Source organism: Chiloscyllium punctatum, chromosome 17 (genome assembly GCF_047496795.1).
Source record: "Chiloscyllium punctatum isolate Juve2018m chromosome 17, sChiPun1.3, whole genome shotgun sequence".
In the NCBI taxonomy this organism is placed as follows: Eukaryota; Metazoa; Chordata; class Chondrichthyes; order Orectolobiformes; family Hemiscylliidae; genus Chiloscyllium; species Chiloscyllium punctatum.
This window is the reverse complement of record NC_092755.1, coordinates 86,929,234-86,948,617: the sequence shown is the minus strand read 5'-3', so window position 1 is coordinate 86,948,617 and position 19,384 is coordinate 86,929,234. Positions and strand designations below refer to the sequence as shown.

The window sequence follows — 19,384 nt, the reverse complement described above, 5'->3', positions numbered from 1 at the left end:
GCACTCCTGCAGCTCTGCACTGCAAGTCTCCATGTACTCTAGTTTTGTACTGGGATTTGGAGCTGTGGCTTGACTCAGAGGAAACAATGGAATGTGGCATTGATTGACACACAAACAAACAAACAAGGTAAGGCTGAGTGATGCAAATTAAAAAAAAGACGCACACAGTGAGAAAAGAGAAGTCTGCCTACCACATGGATTGCTGTTAATGTGCATTCCTACCAGCTCCAATGTTTGCTCAAGAAGCTTCACTAATGGAACAGCGGTATTTTCTTCCCTGAGCAGGGTCTCAAAACCAGTGCGAATCCAGTGAAAAGATGCCTCTCTCTCTCTCTCTCTGTCTCTCTCTCTCTGTCTCTCTCTGTCTGTCTCTCTCTGTCTGTCTCTCTCTGTCTGTCTGTCTCTCTCTGTCTGTCTCTCTCTCTCTGTCTCGCTCTCTCTCTCTGTCTCGCTCTCTCTCTCTGTCTCTCTCTCTCTGTCTGTGTCTCTCTCTCTCTCTCTGTCTCTCTCTCTCTCTCTGTCTCTCTCTCTCTCTCTCTGTCTCTCTCTCTCTCTCTCTCTCTGTCTCTCTCTCTCTCTCTGTCTCTCTCTCTCTCTCTGTCTCTCTCTCTCTCTCTCTCTCTCTGTCTCTCTCTCTCTGTCTCTCTCTCTCTGTCTCTCTCTCTCTCTCTCTCTCTCTCTACTGGAACCCAACCAGGATTTGCACCACCCTCCGTAGAACACAGAACATTTACAGTGCAGTACTGCACGAAAAGGTTGCCCCTTAGGTCCTTTTTTTAAATCTCCTTCCCCTGCCCCCCACCCCCCACCAACCTTCAATCTAGTTTTGGACTCTCCTACCCTGGGGAAAAGACCTTGACTATAGTCCTCTGAGATATCTGTGCCCATCTAATTCTGTTGTCTTGAGAGTCACTCCAAGTTACTTAATCCTCCACAGGCCATGTCTTTGACTGCTGAAGCTTGGAATTCCCTTCCTGTCCTCCTCCTGACCCATGCCTGAAAACCATCTCTTTGACCAAACTTTTGGCTGTTTGCCCTGATATCTCCTTAAGTGGTCCAGAGTTAAACTTTGTTTCATCTTGGTACTGTCAAGTGACTTGGGTATTTTATTGGTTAAAAGTGTTTGCTAAGTAGAAGTACTTCTATATATTTAGCAAGTGTTTTCTATAATACATGCCGTACAGAGGCAGTGCAGCAATTAAGGGTTCTGGTGAGTAGGTGGGTAATTGGAGCTGACTCCGCAAATAGATGAACCGTGATCTTATTGAAGGGCAGAGCGGGCACAATGGGCCAAATGGCCTGCTCCTATCTGTTTCTTATGTTCTTTGTTCTCACTAGTTATAAGAACATTTCTCATCTAGGAAAGTAAAATGATTACCACCCTTTTGAGTTAAATGGAAGAGCTTTGGACTAGTAATGGGTTATCAGGACAAAGGTAAACGATCACGTAACATTGACAGTTTCTTAAAATAAATTTTATCGTTTGACTGAAGTTTGCTTACATGCATTCATGTTCCAAGTGTTGCAGGCTGGAATGAGAATCCAGCATTTAATACCCATCTGTAGTTGCTGTTGAACTGGGTGTTTTGCTTGGGTCATTTCAGAGGACAGTTCCGAGTCAGCCATATTGATGTGGGCCTGGAGCCACACGTAGGCCAGACCAAGCAAGGACGGCAGATTTCCTTCCCGAAATAACATTGGTGAACTGGATAGATTTTTGTGCAAGTTAACAATAGTTTCATGGTTGCCATTACTGAGACTTAATTTCAATTCCAGATTTATTAATTGGATTTTAATTTAAATTATATACTGCACTTAAAATGAAACTTCTCACCACGGTACATGTTTAAATTCAGGAGCGGAACTAGCTTTTTACTGTACAAGTGAAACCAATTGGTTTCCGTAGAAGATGCTTTTAATGTTTGCTGGTACTGTTTTAAAATCCCTTTTTTTAAAATCTACATTCTGGTCAGAGCCTGGTCACCTGGAGTCTCTGTGTCCAATTCCAGCTGTAGCTCATTCCAGCTCGATTGCTTCCGAGTTACAATTCACTAGGCTCCAGGTACAAGTCCCGTTTCAGAGCTTCTACACACAGTTGTAGAACTCCAGTGCAGTATTAATGGAGTTGCAGCAGGCACTTTTAAATTAAATTCATGTCAGTTCAATTTATTGTCATGTACTGAGGCACAGTGAAAAGCTTTGTCTTGCGAGCAATACAGGCAGATCACAGAGTTAAGTAGCATAGATAGTAAATAATAGGTAAATAGCAGCAAAAACGAAAACACAGGTACAGGCAAATGCTAAGAGTTTGTGAGTCCATTCAATATTCTAACAACAGTCGTGTAGAAACTGTTTTGAAACCAGCTTGTGGGTGTGTTCAGGCTTCTGTACCTTCTCCCTGATGATAGAAGTTGTAGAAAAACATTGCTAGGATCTTTGAGAATGCTGGCAGCCTTTTCTTGACAGTGGGTCTGGTTGATGGATTCTATAGATGGGAGGTTGGCCTTTGTGATTGTCCAGGCCAAGTTCACCACTCTCTGTAACCATCTTGAATGGTACAGTTGCCATACCAGGTAGTGATACATCCAGATAGAATGCTCTCGATGGCGCACCTATAAAAGTTGGCGAGGGTATTTGCTGTCATGCCCAATTCCCTCAGCTGCCTGAGGAGGGTTGTTAATTCCCAGACCCCATCTGCCTATTCAAGCGGATGTAAAATAGAGCTTCCTAAAGTGGGAGTTCAGATCCCAAGCTGAAATTTTAGGGTCCAAAATTTTAGTAGCAATGACAGCCATGGAGCTGACTTCAAGTAGATTTACCAGGATGTTGCCAAGACTGGAGGGTTTGAGTTAAAGGAGAGGCAGGAAATTTTTTTCCCTAGTATAGAAGGTTGAGGGGTGACCTTTTGTAAGAAGAGATTTATAAAATCATTAGGGGTATAGATAAGGTGAATGGCAGGTGTCTTTTCCCTCGTTTAGGGATTTCAAGACTAGGGGAGCGTATTGTTAAGGTGAGAGGAGAAAGATTTTTTAAAACAAAAAGACATGAGCAATTTCTTTTACACAGAGGGTCGTCCGAGGATAGTTCGTGTGTGGAATGAACTTCCAGCGGATGTAGTGGATGCGGGTATATTATGTTTAGAAGACATTTGGAGAAGTTCATGAATAAGAAATGTTTGGAAGGATATGGGCCAAGCGCAGGCAGGTGGGACTAGTTTAATTTAGGATTATGGCTAGCATGGACTGGTTGGACCGAAGGGTCTGTTTCTGTCCTGTGTGACTCTGATTCTCTAACAGCTATTCTACTACATTTTATCAGCCTCCTGAGCTTATGGCACCCCTGTTCCACATTGTCAGTTCTCGTTGAGATTGCAATAATTTTCAGTCATAATATAGGGTCTTAATATGAAAAGGTTTGGGAGGAATTGTTATAAATGATAGTACTTTGGAAAAGAGCATGGAATTCTAGCTGGTTTCCTAGTTGATGAATAACCCTTGAAGTATTGTGGTGAATTGGATTTCCTGTTTGTTACCATGTTACTGGCTGCAGGAACTTGCTGTGAGTAAATCAGCAGGTGCATTTCCTACACTACAACTACAGCTTCACTTCACACTGGGCTGCATGGTGGCCCTTCCTCATAGTGCCAGGGACCCAGGTTTGATTCAGCATTGAGCGACAGTGCAAACTCCAAGCAGACAGTTGCCCCATGTCTGCATGGGTTTCCTGTGGATTGTGGGAAGACACCGGAGCACCCAAAGATGGATTGGCCGTCCTCAATTGCCCATAGTGTCCAGGGATGTGCAGGCTGGATGGATTAACCATGAGAAATGCAGGGTTACAGGGATTGGATGGGGGAGTCCGGGTGGTATGCTCCTCTGAAAGTCAGTATGGACTCAACTGGCCAAATTGCCTGCTTTGAACACTGGAGGGATTCTGTGATCCGATGAAAATCTCTTCATTGACTATAAAATGCTTTGGGAAAATCAGTGGTTATGCCAAATGCTTTAATAAAGAGCACTTGCTCTTTTTTTTTCAGGTTTAGAACACAGCTTGAGCTCGTTCTGTGTGACCAGCAGCTTGTAAGAGCAATTGGGATAGAGCTCCTATTTCAGAATGTGTTTGGAATTGTACAAGTTGGGTTCTGCCATTTTAGATTTCTGCTATAATTCCTTTGCATGATAATGAACTTCAAATCTTTCATGAACCGATGGAGTTGAGCAATATATTGCAATGTAATTGTTTTGTTCTTCCCTCACTAATTCCTTACTGAATTTAAAAAGATAATTTAGTTAAACTTTATTAATTCAGCCACAAATCGATTAATGGCCAAAACTAAACCCTGTTAATAAATGTCTACGCCTCCAACTGTGATAAACCTCGCATTGCATAGCTGACAAAGACATTGAAAACTATCAAACAAGAACTGTTTAATAGTTTTATCAGTGTACACAACTTTCTTTTGAGTAATATAATGAGTTTATTAGTTCTTTTTAAAACTTACAAGATGTGCCCTGTGTCCCTAATGAAGGAAAGTGTGTTTTTTTTGCTCATTTTGAAGAGCTGACTTGAATCTGTGTGATTAGCAGTGTGTGTCACCTGGCCTTGACTGGGGCCTAATCATTGCAAGTCAAATCTTGGACCAGTGCTGAAATAAAATCATGGAAAACAGACTTGCATGTCATTTTGGCATCACTCGCTCATGGTTTAAAATTTTCCTGACATGTTTGCACCAGTCCAACTGATTCGGAGGGGACTGCATTGCTGTTAGCAGGACACGTATTGCAAAAACCAAAGTGCTTGGAGTGCCCAGGCCAACCTCCCAGAAGAACAGATTTGTCTCCTTGTCTTCTGTGTAACCTGCTGTGGACAAGTTGACTGCTGCGCATGCATCCACAAAACTGAATGCTGAGAAATCTACCGAGTGCTTTATGAAGTTCCTTAGGGCATTTTCAGGGATGTAAAGTGAAGATTTGCTGGTTCTTTATTGAAACCTGTGGGCGTAATTTGGCAAGAAGCTGCTTTGACAGGCCTTTTTGCCCAGGTGCAACTGAAAGAGTGGGGAGCCACACATCTTGCTTTCAGCTGCACACTTGATGTGTAAAATAGTTTCTGAATTAATTCCTGGATGAGAGGAAGGTAATTATGTTCACAGATAAACATTGTTTTATCTGCAATCTGTCCTTTAATTAATAACAGGAATGTTATGCACAGAAGTGGCGCATTTGTTGCTAGATCTTTTCTGCTGTTAGCGATTTTTGTTTTCAAGATGTAGATTGTATGATTTAAGACAATGCATCCTTGTAAGAAAATTTTCAAAAAGGCAATAGGGTTAGGGCCTACCTTCTATAATAGTGTTGGACATAACAGTGTGGTTTGGCGATGCTGTCTGTCTCTGCAATGTCTTGTCATGGTAACAAAATCCAGCAAAAGGCAGGTGGCAATGTGAAACTGTAGTCTTCAAAAACTTCCATGCTGTAGCTAGTTACCCAGTTGAGCAAGTGGCTTGCATTGTTTTTGATGTTCCACAGAATACCATAATTGCACCACTAAATGTGGTCGAACAAGAGCAGTAGATACAAGCGAACACCACCATCTGGAGATCTTCCCTCCAAGCCACACAATATCCTGTCTTGGAACTCTTGTCGCCTTCCTTCAGTGTTACTGCGTCAAAAACTTGGAACTCCTGCCCGACCAGCACCATGGGTCCAAGCATGCCACGTGGACTGCAGCAGTTTAAGAAGGCAACTTGCCACCATCTTCCTCGGAACCACCAGGGATTAACAACAACCCTGTTGCCCTTGGAATTGGCAGCCAATATGAGGTCTCTGAGACATTACTTTTGGGAGTTGTAGGATCATAGAATTCGGGCCAAATCATCCATGCCAACGAGATATCCTAAATTAATCTGGTCCCATTTGCCAGCATCTGGCCCACATCCCTCTAAAGTTTTTTTTTCTATTCATGGACCCATCCAGATGCCTTTTAAATGTTGTAATTGTACCAGCCTCCACCACTTCCTCTGACAGCTCATTCCATACATGCACCAACCCCTGAGGTCCTTTTTTATATATTTCCTCTCTCACCTTTAAACCCATGCCCTCTAGTTTTGGACTTTGCTACCCTGGGGAAAATACCTTGTCTATTTAGCCTAACCATGTCCCTTATGATTTTATAAACCTCAATGAGGTCACCCCTCAGTCTCCGACACTCCAGGGAAAACAGCCCCAGCCTATTCAGCCTCTCCCTATAGCTCAAACCCTCCGACCCTGGCAACATCCTTGTAAATCTTTTCTGAACCCTTTCAAGACACCTCACATCGTCACCATAGGAAAGATCAGAAAGACCTCCAATCAGTCAGCTTTTGATATGATTTGGTAGATGTGACCTTTTTTTTTAATTTTGATTAGTGATCGACTACTAATCGGAATTTGAGATTGGGAGATCCCAATTTGCCAAGGGTTGAGGTATGAATCTGCAATATGGCATTGTCCAATTTTTATCCTTGTTATGTAATAACTTACTTTTAAATCAACCTGCATTGGTCATGTTATGATACATCGTTATGGAGAAGGTGGGACTTGAAAATGGGCCATCTCACCCAGAGGCAGGGACACTACCACTGCTTCACAGTAACCTTTATAAGTCTTGAGGCATTTATTGTTGATGTCAGGAAACATGTTGGTCAACTGAAGACCTGCAATCATTACCGTAGCTCATTAAATCCAGGAAGTCAAGGTCTTTACCCAGAGAATGATTGGAATGTGGAGCTTGATGCTGACATGAGTAAATGTTTTTATTCCTCAAGGTAATGTGGGTGTTTCTGGGCCAGCATTTTGTTGCCCATCCCTAATTTGAGAAGGTGTTGGTGAGCTGCTTTCTTGAACTGTTGTAATCCACGTGACGTAGGTAGTTTGTGGTTAGGGAGAGGGTTCCACAATTTTGACCCAGCACCAGTGAAGGAATGTCAGTTACATTTGCCTCTCATGATGGTGTGTGGGTTTTGTTGTGAACTTGGAATAATTATGACAAATCGTACTGATAAATTCAACGTGGAGCTGAATACGCACATTTAAGGAAGAATGAATAGAAAAATATATTGAGAAAAATAGGGGAAGTTTGAGAGAGTTCCAGTGTAAGCATAAATAAAGGCATAAATGGACCAGATGACCAATTTCAGTCATACAGATTCTAAGTATTTGTCATATCAGTGAGTTTGTGTGTAATAAATATCAGAGCATTTTAAAAGGTAGCAAGTTTGTTTTTCTGCTTTCTATATTTGGTTTTATATATTTCTTTCTTTGTATTTCTTTCTGTCTTTTTAAATTCAAGGCAAGAATTTATTGCCCATTTGTAATTGTCCAGAGTCCACCACATTTCTGTATATTTGAATTCACATGTGGGCCAGATCTATGTGATTAAACTTGGCAGATTTCTTTTTCCCCAAAGGACATTCCTGAAACTTTTTTTTAAATGACATTTTTCATTGGCTGTATTGAACTTTAAATTCCATCCAGTCATGGGATTTGACACATCCCCAGAACGTTAGCTTAGGGTTCTAGTTACTATACTACCGTCTTCCCAACCTGTGCACCATATTCACCTCACCTGTATCGGCACAGAACCTGCACTTTGACGTTGCCCACTCCCACTTATGCTCAGAGAAAAGTATCAACAGGTCTCAGATTTTTTTTTCCCACCATGACTAAGCCTCCCCCTGCTCACCTCAAAAGCAAAATGGTTATAGCAACACCCTTTCATCACTCGAGAGGTAATTTCCCTCCCCTCTCCTATCAGCGTTCTGGAAAGACCACTCCCTCCGTGAGTCCCTCATCAGGTCCACACCCCCCACCAACCCAACCTCCACTCCCGGCACCTTCCCCTGCAACCGCAAGAAATGCAAAACTTGCGCCCACACCTCCCCCCTCACTTCCCTCCAAGGCCCCAAGGGATCCTTCCATATCCGTCACAAATTCACCTGCACCTCCACACCCATCATTTACTGCATCCGCTGCACCCGATGTGGCCTCCGCTACATTGGGGAGACAGGGCGCCTACTTGCAGAAGGTTTCAGAGAACACCTCTGGGACACCCGCACCAACCAACCCAACCACCCCGTGGCTGAACACTTTAACTCCCCCTCCCACTCCACCAAGGACATGCAGGTCCGTTGACAGACCATGACAACATGACGCCTGGAGGAAGAGCACCTCATCTTCCGCCTCGGAACCCTCCAACCACAAGGGATGAATGCAGATTTCTCCAGCTTCCTCATTTCCCCTCCCCCCACCTTTTCTCAGTCCCAACCCTCAGACTCAGCACCGCCTTCTTGACCTGCAATCTTCTTCCCGACCTTTCCGCCCCCACCCCCTCTCCGGCCTATCACCCTCACCTTAACATCCTTCCACCTATCGCACTCGCAATGCCTCTCCCCCCAAGTCCCTCCTCCCTACCTTTTATCTTGGCCGGCTTGGCACACCTTCCTCATTCCTGAAGAAGGGCTTACACCCAAAACGTCAATTCTCCTGCTCCTTGGATGCTGCCTGACCTGCTGTGATTTTCCAGCAACACATTTTTCATCACTCAAGAGGTATCTTACTGATCACAGGAATATGCCAGCCTGGGCTATAAACCAATCTTGCTTTCTTCCAGGTGCTCCGGTTTCCTTCCGCAATCCAAAGATGTGCAGGTCAGGTGAATTGGCCATGCTAAGTTGCCCGTAGTGTTAGGTGCATTAGTCAGAAGGAAATGGATCTGGATGGGTTACTCTTCAGAGGGTCAGTGTGGACTTTTCGGGCCGAAGCGCCTGTTTCCACACTGTAGGGAATCTAATCTAATCTACCTCCTCAGGAAAATGAAAGGAAACTGTTGCCTTTAACTCTGGTCCTGATTTGTCTCCATCTGGAAGCTTTTGTGATTGAATTTTAAGTGAGAACAGGATCTCCTTTGGTTTGTCCTCTTGTTAGATTGACCACTGGTGTCAGGCAAGATGGCACCTCTTGTCTGAGTCCGAAGGTTGTGGGTTCACCGATTTGAAGAACTGTGTACAAAAACACAATAAGGGCTGAGGGAGTGCCAAAGTTACTTTCACCAAATCAACCCTTCATATTCTCAGTAAGGTAGGTGTGATAAATCGCATTCTGATGATGGCAGGGATGTTAATCATATTGTCCTGGCCAGTATTTATTCTCTAATCAGCTCAGTGTGTACTATTTTTCAAGATACCCTGCAACAACTCACCACCGTTTTCAAAACTTGTGAACTCTCCCATCCCGCAGGACAAATTACAGTAGATGGCTAGGAGCACCAATGCCTGTAGGGTCAGCTGCAGGTTCCCTCCCAAGACTGATACTGACTTGGAATCAAATTGCTGTTTCTTCACTGTCACTGGGTCAAAATCCTGGAACTTCTCTGCAAACAATACTGTGGATGTCTCTATACCATCTGTACTGCAGTGGTTTAAGAAGGCAGCTCACCACCAGCACCTTGCCTCAGGCAATTGCACAGGGCCTTCGTGAGAGCACATCTGGAATATTGTCTGCAGTTTGGCCTCCTTATCTGAGGAAGGATATTCTGGCTATGCAAGAAGATCAACAGAGACCTTCCAGGGTGATTCCTGGCAGAGCAGGACTGACGTATGAAGAGAAACTGGATTGGTTAGGAATATAGTCACTGGATTTGAGAAGAACGAGAGGGGTCTCCCAGAAGCCTGTAAAATTCTAACAGGACGAGATGGAGTATCCTTCCTACATTTACCCCCAATGGGATCGGGTAGTCCAGAAGCAGAGGCCATTGTCCAGGGCTATGGGGTTGGCCATCTAGGACTGAATGAGGAGAATTCTGTTCGCCCTTAGAGTGGTGAGCCTGTGGAATTCTCTGCCACAGAAAGCAGCTTTGGCCAAAACATTGTGTGTTTTCAAGAAGGCGTTGGATTTACTAGAGCTAAATGGATCAAAGGGTGTGGAGAGAGATCAGGAGCAGGGTACTGGGTGGATGATCAGTCAAGATCCTAGTAAATGGCTGAGCAGGCTCAAAGGACCAAATGGTCTAGTCCTCCTGTTTCCTATGCTTCTAAAATAGATTATTTGGTGGTTCTCTCACTACCAGAAGGACATGGATGCTTTGGAGATGGTACAGAAAGGGTTTACCAGAATGTTGCCTGGTATGGGGGATTGTAGCTACAAAGAAAGGTTGGATAGACTGGGTGTGTATTCATCAGAGCACAGAGGTTGAGGGGCGACCTGATAGAAGTTTGAGATTGTGAAAGGCATGGATAGAGTGGAAAGTATGAGGCTATTTCCCAGGGTGGAGGGGTCAATTACTAGGGGCCACAGTTCAAGGGGCAGGGGGAGGGGAAGAGTTTAAAAATACATCCATGTGCGAGGCATGTCTTTCACACAAAGCGTAGTGAGTGCCTGGAACAAGCTGCCAGAGGAGGTGGTGGAAGCAGACACAATAGCAGCATTCAAGAATCCCCTTGACAAATCCATGATTAGGAAGGGAATAAAGGGATACAGATCCTTATAGTGAAAACCGTTTTAGTATGAAGGGCAAAATGTGTGGGCACAGGCTAGGGGGAGGGGGCAAAGGGCCTGTTTCTGTGCTGTGTTATTCTTTTGTTCTTTTGTACTGATTGTAGCAACTTGGCTGCATTATTTTCTACAGTAACCAAAGCACCCACTTCATACTTCATTTGGCCTTTATCGGATATCCAGATATCACAACAGGTGCTATCTAAATGCAGGTCTGTCTTTTGTTTTGATGGAACAGTGCACAATTTGGATACAGTACATTGAAACAGGTGGATGTGAGGGTGAGGGAAAGGCTGTGGTGAAACTTCATGAAGTCTGCTTGTGCCCTCATTCCTCAGCTGAACAGCGATGAACTATAAACATTTCACGGCAGCAGTTTTCAACCACTGACCCCTTCACCAGAACTGCCTGTGGAAGTAGGGAAGGAAAAAAAACTTCCCTTTAACAAAACATCTATTGGCTTGGTTTCTGAAATGATCGAAAATAAAAAAGTTGTGGGCAGGAGAAAGGGCAGATGAAACAGGCGACACAGTGGCTCAGTAGTTAGCACTGCTGCTTCACAGCACCATCCTAACCTGTGCAACTGTATGTGTTGACTTTGCACGTTCTTCCCATGTCTGCGTGGGTATCCTCTGGGTGCTCTAGTTTCCTTCTACTGTTCAAAGACGTGCAGGTTACGTGGATTAGTAATCCTAAATTACCCATAGTGCCCAAAAGCATAGCCTTAGAGTAAAGGGAAGACCTTTTTTGGAACAGAGATAAGGAGAAATGTCTTCAGCCGGAGAGTGGGGAATGGAACTCATTGCCACAGAAGGCAGTGTAGGCCAGGTCATGGAGTATATTTAAGACCGAGAATAGGTTCTTGAGTATCAAGGGTTATGAGGAGAAAGTGGGAGACTGGGGTTGAGAAACTTATCAGCCATTCTTGAGTCTGCTCTGCTATTCAGTGGACTGAATGGCCTAATTTGTACTCCTCTGTCTTTTGATATGCAGGCTAGGTGGTTTAGCCATGGGAAATGCTGGGTTACAGGAATAGGGGTAGCAGGGGTGGATCTGGGTGGATGCTGTTTGTGATGGGATGGGTTGATGTGGTCTGAATGGGCAGCTTCCATGTTGTCAGGATTCGATGATTCTGGTCTATTGAGGACTGAATCGGCAGTTAGCACATGAAGAGCCAGCAAATCCACAGTCAGCCAAGTGGGCTTCTATGCTGCAATTTTAATAAGCAGCTGAAATTGTCTATGTGCTTTGAGGGGAAGACTAAAAAGAGACAAAGTTATCCACGTGCCACAACTCTATCAAGAGGGTGCAGCCACTGTGAGCTGCAGTGCTTTGCATACACAAGTCTCAGAAGGTGGCAGAACAAGTTGTTAAAGCTGTTATATTTAAAAACAATTTTGGTTTTTTTTTAAAAGGTGAAGTACAAAAATGAGGAAGTGGGGTTCAACCTTTTACAATTGTTTGGTCAGTCCTCCTCTCGTTTGTCCAATTCTGAATACCATACTTTTTAGGGAAGGGAGGTGTCGGTTTAATGGTACTGTCACCTAAATTATTAATCAAGGTGAAGTACCTTGGTCTGAGCAGACCAGAAGGTTGCACGCTCTCTCTTGCTCATTAGAGAGAGATGACGAGTGTTGGATTTAACCTGAGAGTCACTATACCTCCAGAGACCGAGAAGGAAAATTCTTTGTGGTAACCCCAGCCAGTGCAGCAACTGAATCCAATCTGTTGACATTAGTCTGCTTTGCAAGTCAGCTAACCAAACCCACTATTAATCCAGAGACACAACCTTGGTCTGGGCACTCAGGTTCAAATCCTCCCGTAGCAGATAGTGGATTCTGAGTTCGGTTAAAATCTGGAACTAAGAAGTCATCGTTGATAAACCCACCTGGCTCACGAATGCCTTTAGGGAAGGAATCTGCCATCCTTACCTGGTCTGGCTGACATGTAACCCCAGACCCATAGCAATGTGGTTTACTCTGAACTGCCCTCTGGGCGGTAAGGGATAGCCAGTAAATGCTGGCATAGTCAGTGATGCCCACATCCTGTGAATTAATTCTTTATTTTTAAAAAAGAGCGTCTATGTTTTGATTTCAAAACACCATTGGAAAAGTTTTTGGCAAAGGAGAAATTCACTGCTATATGCTCGCAGTGGGTGAACATAACCAACTGTCTAGCTCTTTGAAAGAGCTAGCAAAGGTGAGATAGGATGAATGGCCTCTGTGCCATCAGCTTTTGAGAGTATATTCTTTTGTTCAAATGACTAAAGCTGACTGAAGAGCAGATTGAACTAATATAACCAAGTAAGATGAAGCAGCAAGAGTGGTTCATATTTCAGATCTAACTTAATTTTAATCTGAATAAACAGGAGCAAGTGTTTTGTTAAAGTTTGCACTCCATTATCCAAACCTGTCTCTTATCGGAAGCAAGATCAAACAATTTATGTGTCTGGATTCACTTACTCCCAGGAGGGCATAACAGCATCCAATTGTTGGATTTCTGATCTGTGATCGTCATAAATTGGAGTCATAGAGGTCTGCAGGACAAAGGAGGACTGTTTGGCCCATCAAGTCCGTACTGGTCATGAACAGCCACCTATTCTAATCCTATTTTCCAGCACTTTGTCCTTTTAGCCTTGCAGGCCTTAGCATCACAAGTGTACATCTAAATACTGCTTAAATGTTATGAGGTTTTCTGCTTTACCACCCTTACAAGCTGTGAGTTCCAGATTCTCACCACCTTTCTTGGTGAAAACATTTTCCTCACCTCTTCTCTCAACCTCCTACCCCAACCTTAAATTTGGTGGTCTTGCACCACCAAAGGGGAAGGTCTCTTCCAGTCTATTCTGACTGTGACCCTCCGTTTTATACATCTCAATCATTTGGTGAGTGGGCAAATCAATGGCATTGCAGTATAAATTGGATAAGTGCAAGGTTATTCACTTTGGAAGCAAAATCGGAGGCAGATTACCACCTGAATGGCTATAAACTGGGAGAAGGGACTGTGCAGTGGGACCTGGGTATCCTTGTTCACCAGTCGCTCAAGGTAAGCTTGAGGGTGCAGCAGGAGGTAAAGAGGCAAATGTTATGTTGGCCTTCATTGTGAGAGTTCAGAGTACAGGAGCAGGGATGTGTTGTTGCAGTTACACAGGGCCTTGGTGAGGCCACATCGAGAATATTGTGCACAGTTTTAATGTCCTTTCTGGGGAAGGATGCTCAGTGAAGGGAGTGCAGCGAAGGTTTCCCAGGCTGATTCTGGACATAGTGGGACTGACTTATGAGGAGAGATTGACTAACGAGGTTAGGATTGTTTTAGCTGGAGTTCAGACAAATGAGGGGAGATCTCATAAAATTTTATAAGTCTCTAACAGGACTAGACAGGGTAGATGCAGAGAGGATGTTCTCGATGGTGGTGGTGTCCAAAACCAGGGGTCACAGTCTGAGGATTCAGGGTGGACCATGTAGGATGGAGATAAGGGGACATTTCTTCACCCAGAGAGTGGTGGGCCTGTGGGATTCATTATCACAGGAAGCAATTGGTGCCAAAACATTGAATGTATTTAAGGGGCAGCTAGATATAGCACTTGGGGTGAATGGGATCAAAGGTTATGGGGAGAAAGCAGGATTAGGTTGTTGAGTTGAACAATCAGCTATGATCACAAAGAATGGCAGAGCAGGCTCAAAGGGCCGAATGGCCTTCTCTTGCTCCTATCTTCAATGTTTCTATGTCCCCATCAGTTTTCTCTGCTCCAAAGAAAACCACACCAGTCTATCTGATCGTTCTTCATAACTAAAACTCTCTAAACCAAGCAACATTCTGGTAAATCTCCTCTGCATCCTGTCCAGTGCAATCACATCCCTTGCAGAATGCACATTCCAAAACTGCATGCAGTCCTCTTGCTGTGGCTTACCCAATCTCCCTGCTCTTAAATGCTATGCCTTGGCTAAAAACGACAGTTATCCCATTTGCCACCTTAATCAATTTATTAACCTGTCCTGTTACCTGACAGTGGACATGCACATCAAGATCCCTCTGATCCTTGGTGTATCCTATTGTTCATAATAGATGTCATTTGGAGGTTTCACACTGTCTGCATGGCTCTTCCAATGTAAGTACTTTTTGGGGTTTCAAAGTTCAGAAACAAATTTCACCTAGTTTTTGTTATATATTTTCTCAATTGTACATCATGTGACCATTATGAATTAACTACTTGCACTTATTTTCCTTTTAATATTTGTATGTCTGTAGACCCCCTCTCCTGGCTTCCCTACATTTGCACTCTTGGAATATCACCTTTTTTGAAATGTACTTACCTCCTCTGCCTAATTCCTACAAATTAAAAGTTGTTGCTTCATCTCTTGTATTGCCCAATATAATAGACATACTACCACCTAAAGAGTCTGTAGTTCTAACATGAGAGAGAATTACATCCTCAAAATTGACTCAAGGTGTTTTACACCCTTTGAGGTACTTCTGAAGAGTGCTCAGTGTTCTAATGCAGGAATTGCAGAGAGTGGTAATGTCACTGGACTAGTAAACGGGAGGTAAAAACGATGACTGCAGATGCTGAAAACCAAATACTGGATTAGTGGTGCTGGAAGAGCACAGCAGTTCAGGCAGCATCCAACGAGCAGCGAAATCGACATTTCGGGCAAAAGAGATGAAGGGCTTTTGCCCGAAACGTCGATTTCGCTGCTCGTTGGATGCTGCCTGAACTGCTGTGCTCTTCCAGCACCACTAATCCAGTAGTAAACGGGAGGACCAAACTAATGCTGTAGGGATTATTATAGTCACTGGTGGAACTAGATTCCCATGAATAAATAGAGTATGAAGTTCGTCTCTATAATAAAACCATCATCTTTGTTGAAAGTCCTGTCTGTTTAATGAATGTCTTGGTAGAAAGGAAATCTGCAAATTCTTTGCTGGTTGACTCTTTAACAGTTAACCTGACAGGCTACTCAGTTCTGGGTCAATTAAGATGGGCAATAAATGCTGGCCTTGCCAGCAATGCCCATATCCCATAAATTAATTATTAAAAATTACGCACTACAAGCTATCAAACGCCAGTGCAATATTGATATGTTTCAATGGTGTTTGATTGAGGGATAAATATCAGCCTGAATTCTTCTGTTCAACAGGTTCTTGCTGAACATAATCCCAAACTAAACTAGTCCCACCTGCCTGCTCCTGGCCAATATCCTTCCAAACCTTTCCTTTTCATGGATCTATCCAACTGTCTTTTAAACTTTTGTCATTGTATCCACATCCACCACTTTCTCAGGAAATTCATTCCATATACAAACCACCTTATGTGTTGAAAAAAAAATTGCCTCTTGTGACTTTATGTCCACCTGCAAGTTAACATCTCACCTAGTAGGTATCATTCCTAAATAGTGGCACATTCCCTAATTTTACTGACTCTGACCATAAACTTCAATTTCATATTCACATCTTGAGAAGGGGGTTTGAAGTCTCAACCCTCCAGTTCCGTAACTTGACTGTGGCCAGCTACAATGCAGTTGACATCTGTAAATGTAACATGTGGGTAGCAATTCAAACAAGGAAACGCGATCACTGCAAGAACTGATGGAAAGGCAGGAGACTGCAACTGCTGGAAATCTGAAATAAAACCAGATGTTCATCAGCACTAGTCACCACTGTGGATAGAAGAGGAAGTGTCAAACGTTTCAATCTGATGACCTTTGTTTCTGATTTGTAACAGAAAGATATTGATCTGAAACAGTCTGTCTGTCTGTCTTTCCCCACAGATGCTGCTAGACCAGCTGATTTTTTTTTTCTCTGATGTTTTCTGGCTTTAAGCCTGAACCAAGATTTGCCTCACTTTCATTTTCCTTGTCAATTGCTGTCCTGCCACCTTTTGCATGCTCTGTTTTGGAATGAGTTGATCAGGAAATTTGTACTTTTGCATCTTCAGCAGCTGTGCGCAAACAGATCAGGATTGATAAATTCAAAAGAGAAATTGATAATTATCCTAAAGAGAAGTTTGCAAGGTTAAGGGGAAAAGGTGGGAGTGAGACTAACTGAGTTATTGCCAGTCCCAGACAGAACAGGCTAAATGGCCACATTCTGTGCTGGCCACTTTACAAACAGTCCGACCAGCCGTGATCTGATCGGAGTGTGGAGCTGGTTCAAAGGGCCAAAAGGCCAATAATTTCAAATGTGTGAAATTTGTTAAGCTATTATCTACTAATTTGTTGGAGGTTAATAACCAGTGCGAAGTACTGTTGGTGCCCATCCAGCTTTTCCCAAGGGCATAGAGTCAACCACAAAGTCATGCCAAGTGAATACAGAAAAGCATTGCCAGACTATGCATTGCATCAGGAAGCCCAATTTGTTTTCTGATCACTTAACCCTTTTCATTTCTGTTCCACCACATTTTTGTTCTGGTGCCAACCCGCACAACTTTGCGTGAGGAAATTTGAACTGATTTCTAGATTGTGATTGGAGTGTCATACTTCCTAGGCTGCGGTGTATGCAATATAGTGCACAGGCATGTTTTCCTTTCTGCTTCACCATGCGGAGTACATTGGCAGGATCTCACATCCAGAGAGAGAGAGAGAGAGTGTCTTTCCTATATGAGTGTTTATATTAGATTCCGTGCTGGTCTGTTATTCCATGTGATGGCAGTTTAGAAAAAGGATGAGTTTAACAGTTGCATTAATCTTGAGTTGAGAACACTTCTGAAGTTTTATACAATGGACCTGGAAGGAGCAGGTTAGTTTCAGTTTATTACTTGATTTGGAGAAACCCTCTGACATCATCATGGTTCATGAGTATGATTCTTGTTACCCTTTGTCGATGTGTGACTTTAGCCTGACAAATCACTAGAACAGTGTTGTAAAAATGTATAATTTGTTGTTTGTGAATTTTAATAAACAATGGTCAGTTTAGTTTTACTTTGTAGAAGTAAATCATCCCAGAGAAGGTACTGCTTTAACAGATTACTAATTAATTGTTGATCAAAATGCCAGGCCGTGACCATCTTCAACAAAGGATAACCTGATATTTTCTAATCAACCTGTCCAGTGATATTATTACACACCTCTGGAGCAGATAGGACTTGAACCCAGGTCTCCTGGCTCAGAGTCAGAAATCACATGCCCCCAGGTTATAGTCCAACAATTTTATTTGTGATAGCAAGCTTTAGGAGCGCATCAAGAGCTTGTGATTTCAAATAAACCTGCTGGACTATAACCTGGTGTCATGTGCTCCTTGATTCCATACTTGGTCCAGTGCTGCCGAGGTGTCAAGGCAGACAGACAGGAGGCTGTGATAACACCCAAAATATCAACTTCTCCTGATGCTGCCTGGCTTGCTGTGTTCCTCCAGCCTCCTGCCTGTCTACTTTGGATTCTAGCATCTGCAGTTTTTTTTTTGTTTCTAGTTATCGGGGGCAGTAACTCTCCCTTCACCTCTGGCGTTTCCTGATTTGTTTACATTTTAAACCAAGGCTGTAATGAGGTCAGGAACTTTAGGAATTTGTTAGCTTGATCAGGAGAGGTGCCACCAAATCACTAGCTGATGGACATCCTCCAGGGTATTTTCTGTGCCTTCCCCACCTTCAGTGCTTCCTCCATCTGAATGATCTTCAACATAGAAGACTGATCCATCAACTGAGACTTGGGGGTACGTCAGGATGTGGAACTGACAAGAGATGGTAATCAAATCTTTTTGCTACTGTTTGACCTGATTCCAAGAGACTACATTGCATCCAGAGTTTATATTATAGACTGCAAGGGCAGCAATTTCCCAACAGTGTACTATACCATTACCCTGTCCTACCAGTGGAACAGGACCTACCCAGGGATGATGATGATGATGATGATGAATGGTGTTGCCTGAACATAGCAATATACACTGAAACATACCTTTTTATAGTCAACATGAGACTATTGCTTGATTAGTCTGTGGGACAACTCTCCCAATTTTAGCATCAGTCCACAAATGTTGGTAAGGACTTTACAGGGTCAACCGGACTGTGGTTGCTGTTCTCGTTTTCAGTGCCTTGGTCAATGTCAAGTGGTCCGTCTGGTTTCCTTTCTTTATGTATTGTTGTAGTTTGATTCAATAGTCTATTGCTGGGGCATTCCCGAGGGCAGAGTGAACATTTGGGATGGCGAGCAGGATAATGCATTGAGCTGCTTTGCATTGAATGTCGTTAAGCTTCATGTGTTGCTGGACATGTGTATACCCAGGCCGGTGGGGAGTATTTCATCACACTCCTGACTTCCCAAAGCCTGTTCACCATCTGCAAGGCAGAAGTCAGGAGAGGAGTTACAAATTTGAGAATTCCCACCCGTCTGATCTGCTGTTGCAGCTGCAGTGTCTGCACGACTGCTGATTACTTTCCCTGTAAACCCTGTCAGAGAAATAAATGTTTGTGGATGTTTGGGTGAGGAGGAGGGCGTGGTATAGCAGTTTGCTGTTGCCATTTGAATTAGTTATGACCTCCTTCAGTAGTCATCTTGTGACCATCTTGTGAGAAATAAATTGGTGTCAGAGGACTGGGTGGTACACATGAGCCTCTATAGCTGGGGGATATCTCTGATGCTGCCTGAACTCTGCTAAGTTGTCTTTTCATCCCCTTTTAACTTTTGTGTCTTTCCCGCAGTTGCACTGAAGGGCAACAGCTGTCTTGTGCAGAAAGATCTTGACAGGAAATGCCACCAGGCAATTTGTTGACTTCAGTCTGAAGGACTTCCAACACTGGAGTGAGAAACTATTTCCTTCTAAGGGAAAATCCAGCTTGCTCCAGGACAGATTATGTTCCGCACCTTTTTACTGTTTGGTACTAAGACTCCTGTTGAGTCTTAGTGGTCTTGGGGGTTTCTTAC

At 43.4% G+C, this 19,384-nt stretch overlaps 1 protein-coding gene across 6 annotated transcripts in view; it reads left to right on the top strand.

Annotated features, from left to right (window-relative positions):
- The window catches only part of hic2 (hypermethylated in cancer 2), an 81,454-nt gene that overhangs the window by 44,181 nt on the left and 17,889 nt on the right, over positions 1-19,384 (top strand). Inside the window, exon 1 of one of the 6 annotated variants that reach the window (XM_072587814.1) lies at positions 8,963-9,116. The exons of the other annotated variants lie outside the window; for them this stretch is intronic. The gene's annotated coding sequence lies outside the window, so the exon portion shown is untranslated. Of the gene's footprint in view, positions 1-8,962; positions 9,117-19,384 lie in introns of those variants that run through there. 6 annotated transcript variants of the gene reach the window in all.